At 45.8% G+C, this 9,028-nt stretch overlaps 2 protein-coding genes across 15 annotated transcripts in view; both read right to left on the bottom strand.

Annotated features, from left to right (window-relative positions):
- The window catches only part of ZNF326 (zinc finger protein 326), a 220,675-nt gene extending 211,888 nt beyond the window's left edge, over positions 1–8,787 (bottom strand). For both annotated transcript variants that reach the window (XM_074002006.1, XM_074002014.1), the window contains exon 1: positions 8,530–8,787. The gene's annotated coding sequence lies outside the window, so the exon portion shown is untranslated. The remainder of the gene's footprint in view (positions 1–8,529) is intronic.
- The window catches only part of LRRC8D (leucine rich repeat containing 8 VRAC subunit D), a 119,458-nt gene extending 110,671 nt beyond the window's left edge, over positions 1–8,787 (bottom strand). For 2 of the 13 annotated variants that reach the window (XM_045385491.2, XM_015433072.3), the window contains exons 1-2: positions 8,530–8,787; positions 4,023–4,080 (exon numbers count right to left, since the gene is read on the bottom strand). The gene's annotated coding sequence lies outside the window, so the exon portion shown is untranslated. Of the gene's footprint in view, positions 1–4,022; positions 4,081–7,575; positions 7,882–8,092 lie in introns of those variants that run through there. The other 11 variants (XM_045385484.3, XM_074001967.1, XM_045385478.2 and 8 more) reach the window with 6 other exon arrangements.
- Positions 8,788–9,028: the final 241 nt, after the last annotated feature.

A 9,028-nucleotide genomic window follows, 5' to 3' on the forward strand; every position in this document is an offset into this window, starting at 1 on the left:
TCATGAGGTCAGGAGATCGAGACCATCCTGCCTAACGGTGAAACCCCGTCTCTACTAAAAATACAAAAAAAAAAAAAAACAATTAGCTGGGTGTGGTGGCAGGTGCCTGTAGTCCCAGTTACTTGGGAGGTTGAGGCAGGAGAATGGCGTGAACCCGTCAGGCGGAGCTTGCAGTAAGCTGAGATCACGCCACTGCACTCCAGCCTGGGCAACAGAGTGAGACTCCATCTCAAAAAAAAAAAAGAGAGAATAGGTATATATTACAAAATATTTAGAGGTCTGGTTTAAAATATAAAAGTCTGGTATAAAATGAGTCTGGTTTCAAATTCCACCTCCGCCACTTCTGTGTGACATTGTTGTAAATTACATAACGTCTCCAGCCTTATGACCTCATTTGTACAGTAGGAATAAGTCTACCTTTCACTCAGAATTGTTTTGAGGATATATGAGAATACATGTAAATTCCAGGGCATAGGTTTGGACAACCAATAAGTGCCTAATAAATAGCTGTTATTATTAATAACTTTAGGTGTTCTATACATTGTCCAAGTACTTCTTAACCAGATAAGTTAAATACAAAAACAAAAAAGTAGCCATATCTGAGAATACACTGATTTTAAAAGCCTGTTCAGCAGAGTGCCACTGCAAGCATCAGGGGGACCATTTTTCCAAGAATTTTAATTTTCTAATATTTCTTAAAATTCGGTTGTAAGCAATCAGTGAAGAGAATTTTGACTGATGGCATTTTATACCCGCTCTGAAGAGTTCTGTCCCGTCTCTATAGCGCGAGAGATTTTGAGACACACCTTTCTGGCGGCCAATGACCATCAGAGAAAAAGGTATCCTCTTGTACATCCTTTCTTCTCCTTGTTCTGTAGAACTCGTTGCAGTGCTGGCTATCTGTTGATGCTAATATGTAGCAATGGGATTTATGCGTTGCTGGGGAAGTGAAGCTTTCTCTGGCACTATTCCTAACTATTACCAGCAAACATAACAGGAAAGAAAAAAATGTTTAAAAAAAAAATGCTTGTAATGGAACCTAACACCATATTTATGAGCGTTCCCCAATAGCAGGTGTCAAGGGGTAGATACAGACCTCTTGAAAACCTCAGAGGAGTAGTAGTTCCCAGACTTTTGATTTCACGGGCCAGTAAAATGTCAAAAGAAAGACTATCATAAAATTGCCAGCTTAAAACTGGACTTAGAAATGACACCAAAAAACCATCACCAGCCTTTCTTTTTTTTTTTTTTTTTTTTTTTTTTTTTTTTTGAGACGGAGTCTCGCTCTGTCGCCCAGGCTGGAGTGCAGTGGCCGGGTCTCAGCTCACTGCAAGCTCCGCCTCCCGGGTTCACGCCATTCTCCTGCCTCAGCCTCCTGAGTAGCTGGGACTACAGGCGCCCGCCACCTCGCCCGGCTAGTTTTTTGTATTTTTAGTAGAGACGGGGTTTCACCATGTTAGCCAGGATGGTCTCGATCTCCTGACCTTGTGATCCGCCCGTCTCGGCCTCCCAAAGTGCTGGGATTACAGGCTTGAGCCACCGTGCCCGGCCTTACCAGCCTTTCATAACATGAAAAAACAAGCCAACCCTCCAGTAGGAAGGACAACCCAAGATTAAACAAAACAAAAGCAAAACAAAACAAAAAAACAGACTCTTGTAATTGAATAAACTTAGCACTAAAGTTGAAACAGAAAAGCTTGTTGCATTGTCTTTACTCTTCTCACTTTTTCATGGGCTGGTGAAACTGTCATCAAGGACCCACTCTGGAAACAACTGCTCAAGGATGAACTGGGAGTTGGTCCCATCGCCCATCCAGCCCGGGCTGCACTATCTCATAGAGGAACCAAGGGCCATGGTGGACTATGTGCTGTTTGGGTCACTACACCTTCCAAGAAGACTGACATATTCTTAAAGCTTCTCTTTTGTCTTAATAACCAATGATGGGCTCGCTGGCCACAAATGTTTCAAACCCATTTGAAGGTGTGTTCAGTCAGCATCCAGCCTTCGTGCACAACTACTAAGACAGTGGTTCTGAGCCGAGCTGCACGTGAGAATTATTTGGAGGCAGGGTGGGCTCTTTTCAAAACTAAACTCCATATCCACAGATTCTGATTCAATAGGCATGGGGAAGGGTCTGAATATACGTATTTTAAAAATATTCCCCAGACTGATTCTGATGCCAGCCAGGGTTAAGAAAAACCATATTTCTTGGCATTCATCCTGAATTTATATCTTGTAAAGCTTTAAGGTATAACTCTTCATTCATTCCTCTGGGTGACAAATACTAATAGAGGGTCTGCCATGTGCAAGGCACTAGAAAATCAGTAGAGAACAAGAGAGATAAATCCCTACCCTCACCACACTGACAGAGTGCTGGAGCATGAAGACAAGGAGGCAACTAAAATAGCACACTCGGACTTATTAGAATAAAGTGAACTACCAAGGCTGCCTATGGCCCTATCCTTGTGGCTTCACAGACCTCCATGCCATCTCCTCTCAGATGACTCTTTCCAGGTGCTAGAAATCCTGATATTTCTATCAGAGAAACAGATGAGCAAGGACCCTGTCCTCATGAAGCTTACATTCTAGCAGCAATGTCCAAATATTCCAGGTATCATTACAATGGTCATTCCAGCTTGAGTGTCTTTCTGAAGGTTAGGTGCCCATGACTTTGGGGGAAAAAACACACTGTGAAAACTCAATTAAGACTGTATTTTCCATTTTGGTTTTTTTTTTCCAAAATCTTTTTTTTTATTTTTTGAGACAGAGTCTCACTCTGTCGCCCAGGCTGGAGTGCAATAGCATGATCTCAGCTCACTGAAAACTCCGCCGACCAAGTTCAAGTGATTCTCCTGCCTCAATCTCCAGAGTAGCTGGGATTACAGGCACCACCACCACCACATCCGGTTAATTTTTTAATTTTTAGTAGAGACAGAGTTTCACCACGTTGGCCAGGCTGGTCACAAATTCCTGACCTTAGGTGATCTGCCCACCTCAGCCTCCCAAACTGCTGGGATTACAGGAGTGAGCCACCATGCCCAGCCCCAAAATCTTTTTGACAAAGCCTAGTATTTCATGGTTTTTGTTTTTCTGCAACAGCAAGTCAGGACAACAACATGAAGGTATTTTCAAAGCCCTTCCCTGAGTTTATCCAACAAAACACCATCCTATGAAAATTCTATAATTTCCCCTTAATACCCAACCACCTATTAGCCAACAAGAAACTCACCTGCAAATCTTCTGATGACTAATACATCCTAGTGTGGTTTCCCTGGAGCAAATCCCCAGTGGTTAGACATTTCATAATCCAGAAAAGCTGTCATCTGCAAACTTAGAAATTCCACTGTGTGCTCCTTCTTTTAGATCAATTATATAAATAAGACCCAAGGGACCCCACTGTTTACACACCTCTAAGCAGAGAAGAAATCCTGATCCTTAGCCTTTATTGTTGGTCTTTAAGGCAGATAGATTCTAATGCCTACTCTGTCACTACATGTGTAAACTTAAGCTAATCACATCACCTCCCTGTGCCTGGATATGCTCAACTATAAAATTTAAGGGTTAATCCCTTCCAGCTGAAAAGTCTTTCTATTCAAAATGACACAACTGCGTCCTTAATTCTAAGACTTCAACTTCGACACAGCCTTCGAAAATATAAAAGGACAGCAATACTTTTCCCCTCAAAAAACCTCAAATATTCAGAAGGCATCCCTTCTTTTCATTGGATTATCCTTCATCTCCAGAGGAGATAAAGAGGTTTCCCATATGGACTGGTAGAGAAGGGAAACCAAGTAGACTGCACCATCTGGACAGCCAACACACTAACAGAGGATTGGGGCACAATGGACGTTCATCACAAAGAGGTCACACACATTGGCCATGAGATTTGAAATCTTCCTCTAGCTCTCCTTCAACACTGTGAGATAGCTACCACCCAAATCAAGTAATTTATTAAATCTAGTTCATTGGATAGAGCCAGAGTATTTGGAGAACTTGGCACTAAGTTACCTGGGATTTCTTACCTACCAGCTTCAGAAGACATCTGGGAATGGTAATTTCCTAACGTCTTTGCAGTGAAGACTGTAAAATCAAGTATGAACTTACATCAATGTCAAGTTAAAGCCAAGCTCTGAGAAAAAGGTTTGTTTCTAAACCTCAATCCTCTCTCCTTCCCTAAATATAAGTCTGTCACTAAATATTTGAGGCATATTAGCAAAAAAGAAAACAAAGCTTAGCCTGAGTGGGAACCAAGTCCATAGTTGATTTTTGCCAGTTATCCTACCTTCTCACAATTTTCAAAAGCAACTCGAACCCCGCAAGCTTCAGATTTGCACAAAACGTTAGAAACTCTCTTTCAGATACATAAACAGAACTACAAAGACCCAGAGGAAGGAATTCAGATTTCAGAAGCTTGCAACAGACTCGAACAATTTCAAAATGGTACCACAGGTGCAAACATTTCAAGAGCTGAATGCCATGTGGCCTGGCATTTAGATTTCTCAAAAGCCCCCAAAATAAGGGCTAATTAGCCCTAGAACTCACCTCCATCACTCAGTGATCCCAGCTCTCACACAGGACCAACAGTGCCCCCAAACTACTGAGTTTTACATAGTACTGACTGACTACCATTTTCAACAAAGTCATCCTCCATTCCTCTCTCATATAATTAGAAGACATAAATTCAAAAATGTCAAAGGCTAGAAGATTGGATCAAAATAAATAGGATAACATTGAGAAGGAACAACAACAAAAACTTCTCCAAAAAAAATCTGCCGAAGAAATACAGGATGCAACAGCTCACAGAGCAAATATCTGGGGGTTTTGACTATCCAAAACATGATTATCTAATAAAGAAGTTGGTGCTCAGCACTGCCTAAGAAAACCAAAGGCAGTTGTAAGCTTAAGGTGCAGTAAGTAGACATTTATGTCTAGGTTTCAGCAGACAGCCATCTTACTGTACTCTCTGTTGGCCAGATCACATCTCAATTACATATTCAATTCCAGATTCTCCATGTGAGATGCTGATAAACTGAGAAGACATCGAGAAACCACATCCCAATAAAAGACTGTGAAAAGAATTGGGACTAGTTTACATTAGGAAAATCAACTGGGGGTAAGGGGACATCATATTCTCTTGGTGCATTCAAAGAGAGTAGGCAGCTCGAAAAGAATAAAATCATTGGAAAAAAAAAAATTCAAGGAGACAGCCTTCAGCTCAAGTAATAATACAACAAACAGTCCAAAGGTGTAATAACCTGTCTTCAGGAGAAGTTCACAGTTTCTGGGGTTATTTAAACAAAGGTTACCTAGAAAGGGTAAGAATTTATTAAAATCAATAAATTGGATAGGGCCCCTCTAAAATGCCAATTCTGATTCTATGATTCCCAACTTACTCCACTATCATACTGTGTTCATCTGCTATGATCTCCCTCCAAACTGCCCCTTTCTTTCAATAATGATTTGCCCAGACCCTAATCACATCAGACCTGATCACAGAAGTCTCCCACATCAGCTTCCTAAGCTCAATGTTATTATTCCTCCCATGTCAAGAACCACCTCCCTTTAAGACCTATTCTGAGGTCTAAGGGCAGGCACTATCGCCATTTTGGACAGGATCATTCTTTGTTAAGGAGGAAGGGGGTTGATGTCCTGTGCACAGTAGGATGCTTATGTAGCATCCCTGTCCTCTAGCCACTAGATAACAGCAGCACCTGCCACCTAGCTATGATAACCATAAATGTCTCCAACATTCCTCAAGGTCTGCTGCGAAGCAAAACTGCCTACTTCTGAGAGCCACTGGTCTTGAAGCAAATGATTAACACCACTGACTTGTGGTTAAGTTTTTCACTAACGAGATTCCCTCTACCCTCCTTTATTAGTCATATATTCTGTTCCCCCTCCCTGACCACTGTCAAAAGTCAATTCAGATTTCCACTCCTCCCTCAACATACTTCATACACTTTCATCTGGTTACACACACCCTGGATTCTTAGACAACTGTAACTATCTGCTTCTGCTGGCATCCTCATGTGTGCCTGTCTTATCTGCTCTCTGTGATTACTACGAGAATCCTCTCCTGCCTTGTTAAGATCCCACAGCACCCACTCCAGTTCTCTGCTTCCTGCTGGCACTCAACAAATATTAACTGGTGTTTCTTAGAATGTCAAACACCAGCTCCAATTAAAAATAACTGAAATCCCTTACAAGCTACCACTTCAACAACATAATAATCATGATTACAAAGTTGGGACAAACTTTTGACTTTAATAGCTATTTTGTCAGCAGTACTGAGAAAGGAATCAAGTCTAATTTCCAAACTATAGCTACCAAAACAATTTAACTATTTGGACATGACAAACACATCAGATTTTTCTAAAATTATTTTTTAAAAACTCTGCATAATATAAAAATTAAGGGAAAAGGGGGCCTAGTTTTTTTCTTTTTTCTTTTTTTTTCCATTAAACTTTAGCGATTTTGAGGAAAAAAGGGGCTAAGTTTTTATCACGTTTTTTAAATGCTGGAAAACACAGCAGGGAGAAAACGATATGAATATGGCTCAATACTTTAACTGTTGCATCATATGCTACTCCACATGGTAATGGAAGGCTGGGTCATCTAAGGACAGTTTCCTCTCCAACCTTCTAATCTGTTAGGTTTTAATCAACACGCACACATACACCCTAAATAAAGACGAGACAAATCTAATACAAAGTGTTCAAATATGTAAATAAACTGTGCCAATTCAAGATTTTGGAATTTTTCCCTGGCTCCATAGATTACCCAATCATTTTATGGGGGGCTCCATAAGTAACCTACAGAGATCAAACACCCCAAATCAACTTTCGTGACTCCTGTTTTAACCACCTAATTTTCATCTCAGATTCTTCCCCATCTTGCACTTGGATCTCAACAAGGATTTAGTTAGTTGGTGTCAAGACAGGTGAAGCAAGAAGCCCAACTCTGACCTAGCTGACAGTAGGAGTTTGGTCACTATTTTTGGACTGTAAAAATAAATGCTGCCTGCACACCCCATTTATGGAATATGGTGCAGGGTTCTTCCGACAGGTAAGAAGCAGAGGTCCCAGATGCTTTGGCGAGGAAGGTGTGAATCACTCTCACTCTTGGCACTGGGAGGGGCCCCTTGGTTGTTTATAAGGTAGACAGCCCTCACCATTACTGCAAACGGGAATTCCCTGCCTGTCCAGACTCTTCCAAAGTCCAGTACAAACCACGTAATAGGTGCTCAATAAACGCTGCCTGAACGGAGTTTTACTACCAAAGCTGCCAAGGAAAGTTTCCAGAAGTCAGCTCTTTAGTCCTATCTCTCTTCCAAAATATGTCCTCAAAGTTTTCTTTGTCCAACAAAAAATATTTTTCAAGATCCAAGAGCAAGAAATCTACGAGGCAACGAGGAGCCAAATATAAGCCCAAGCGGCTCCAGCTGGGCCCCACATTCCGCTAGGACTCCCCCGTACCTATTCCCCATCTCTCCGACTACATCCTGAGTGCGCCCTCCCTCTCACCTCGGCTGTTTCTTTCCCACAACCCTACCTCTACACTTTCGGCCACACTCACCCCAACTGCGTGCTCCTGGGACCTCAGAGCCCACGTCTCCCTCTCCAGCAAGGACCTACCTCTCTTCCCCTCGACCTGCAGCAGTTCTTCTTCACTGCAGCTGGCTTTTTAAGAAATCAAAAAATCTCATTTATCTGCAAGGGATACTCCCTAGTAAAGGGGGACGGAAAGGAGAAGGCCCCTATAAACCCTCTAGTAACCGGAGGTGCTGGTCTTCCTGGCAACCACCCCCAATTCTCCTCCTTTCCAAGCTCCTGAACAGGATTTGAGCAGAAGTCCCGCTCCCAAGAGCCCACGCCTCCAAACAAGCTAGAAGCGGATTATACCGGTACCCAACCCGGAGATGGCCCGCGGCCGGCTGGGTGCACCTGCGGGCCCCCAGCTCCCTCCCACAGGCGCCGGGGGCGGGGCGCCGGCCTTCACCTCCCTGCCCCCGCCCGCTGGGCTCCCAGCGCAGCCCACCCGGCACAGGAAGGAAGCGAAGGAGAGGCGATTCTGGAGAAGTTAAAGGGCTCACCTTATGGACACCGGGGCAGCAAGGCCAGACACCAAACACCCACCTCCCGGAGGAACCAGCGGAGCCGAAACCACCTCTCCCCGCCTTTCGGACTGGGCGGAGGGAGGCAAGAGAAGGGAGAGCGCGCGAGGGGTCCAGGAGCCAGGCAACCGCACTCCCCTCCGGCAGGGCTAGCAGCCCGGGGCCGAAGCGGCCGACGCTCAGACTGCAGAAAGCGGAACAATCTCCCAGGCCCCAGGGGCAGCAAACGGGAGCCCACTCCGCTCGCCACCACCTCCTCGCGACCCCCGGACGTCCCCGAATGAGTTCCCGGCCGCAACCTCAGCTCGGGCCGCGGCGCCTGCGCCAGGGTTGCGCGCTTCGGCTCGGCGCGGCTCCACCTGCGCGTCGCCTTCCCTCGCAGCCCCCGGCCCCTCCCGGGAGAGGTGCGCACCAACCTTGGGGGGCAGCTCGGCTGCCGAGCCACGGCTTATGCTGAGGCCGGAGGTGGCGGCATCACCCGCGGCGGGCGGCGGCTGCACCGGGACGCGCCGGGGCGGCGAAGGCGCGCTCCGCCCTGTACCCTGCTCCCGCGACCCCGCCCGCGGTTGCCACCTCGAAGCGCGGCAGAGGAGCCGGGGCACCACGGGCGGCGGCAGCGGCAGCAGCGGCGACGGGAGCAGCAGCACATGACTCTGTAACGAGGGGAATTAGACAAAGCGTAACATGGACTCCGGGCCAGTGCAGGCGCTGCAGCTCTGGGACCAACCGCAGCCGGCGAGCGCCGCGACTGGCCCGGCCGCAGCCAATGGGGCGGGCCCGGGCCTCCATGTGATTGCGAGCACTTTCTCCGGTCGCCCTGCAGCGCCTGACCGGACCGGGTCTGTGTGGCGAGGGAGGTGGCCCGGGGTTGGAGACTGGCGGCGAGCGACTGCTAGATGCTGAGCAGGTGGTTGG

This window comes from Macaca fascicularis, chromosome 1 (assembly GCF_037993035.2).
Source record: "Macaca fascicularis isolate 582-1 chromosome 1, T2T-MFA8v1.1".
Lineage (NCBI taxonomy): Eukaryota > Metazoa > Chordata > Mammalia > Primates > Cercopithecidae > Macaca > Macaca fascicularis.